The sequence below is a fragment of the Haliotis asinina genome, chromosome 6 (assembly GCF_037392515.1).
Source record: "Haliotis asinina isolate JCU_RB_2024 chromosome 6, JCU_Hal_asi_v2, whole genome shotgun sequence".
Classification (NCBI taxonomy): domain Eukaryota; kingdom Metazoa; phylum Mollusca; class Gastropoda; order Lepetellida; family Haliotidae; genus Haliotis; species Haliotis asinina.
In genome coordinates this window covers 33,896,717-33,898,208 of record NC_090285.1, presented here as the reverse complement: position 1 = coordinate 33,898,208, position 1,492 = coordinate 33,896,717, and positions in this window count along the sequence as shown.

The window sequence follows — 1,492 nt, the reverse complement described above, 5'->3', positions numbered from 1 at the left end:
GTGTTTTGTCTAATGATTCGTCAACTATGTTTCTTGTCTTATACTCTAAGACGACTTCCGCAAAGATTACTTCCGATATTTTCAACCATCTTGGTTCCAACCAGGCTATACGAAAACGTTGTACTGATTACTCCTGTGTGTGAAGGAATATACACTTAAACACTGCGGATTTTCGTTTTTTTAAAAAAAAACAAAACAAAAAAAACAAGAAAAAAGAACAAAATTCTTCCTCTTCACATTCTGAACCTGCAGGCTTGTTATAAACAGCATTATCGCATGACGAACAATCACTTCCTGACAAGTGTTTACACTCAACCCAGATTTCATCCGACACCTCTCTCTCTCCCTCTCTCGCTCTCTCTCTCTCTGTGTGTGTGTGTGTGTGTATGTTTTATATGTACTCCATATATGAAAATATCAGTTACTTCACAAAGACGCTTTCATTTCTGGTATATATGCCATGACGTTTCGCCCCAACAATCTGTGGAAAACGGCAACTTCGGGTTAGGACATTTACGTACGCTGCATTGACAAATTAAGAGTGACTGAGTGATTTTAGTTTTACCCCGCACATAGCAATAATAGTTAATCTCTACCGAGGAGTCGGTAAATAATCGAGTCTAGATCAGACAATCCAGTGATCAACAACAGGAGCACTGAGCTACGTAATTGGGACCCCATGACATTTACCAATCAATCAGCGAGTCTGACCACCCGATCCTGTTAGTCCGACAAGCATAGGTTACCAAAACATTAATTCAAATTAAGGATTGTAGGCGAAATGCTGATCAAGAACACATGGATGATGGTATCATCATCTATGAATCTGTGTTATCTGTTTAGTATGGCATTCATTTATTTCTTGTTGGGTACTCTCATAGTTTAATTTGTCACAGGGGCGCTGGAGTAGCCAAGTGGGTAAAACGTTCGCTCGTCATGCGAAGGCTTGGGCTCGATTCCCCACGTCTACAATCCACTAAGCCCATTCCTGGTGTTCCCCACTGTGATATAAGTAGCTGGAATATTGCGAAGAGACAATGCCAAGAACCTCATAAGGGAGACGCTGAGATTCGAGATAAAGAACCAAGAGACAGACACAGGTCCTGAATCAACTTGGAGCGTGGACCACTATCAATCAATTGATCCTAGTCGCCTGAAAGCTGGTGAAGAAATAGACAGTCTGTCACGCTGTGCGCAATACTGCTGCTATCCTACCACAGCGAAGTATAAGCACTCAGACACAGGCAAACCAATGGTTGATAGAATGACGGTCAGGTAGGAATTAAAACAGAATGAAATATTCATTAAGACAGAGGCCAAGATGACGTTTCGATCCCCCTAAAACTAGAAGGATAATATTGCCATCTTGCCAATGACCATCACAGGGATGAGAATGGAAATTTTCATTTACAGCTGAAAACAAGTCGGGGGTCTGGGGATTTTGGCATTTTACACACTAAATATGGCTTCTAAAATCAATATTAACACTGTA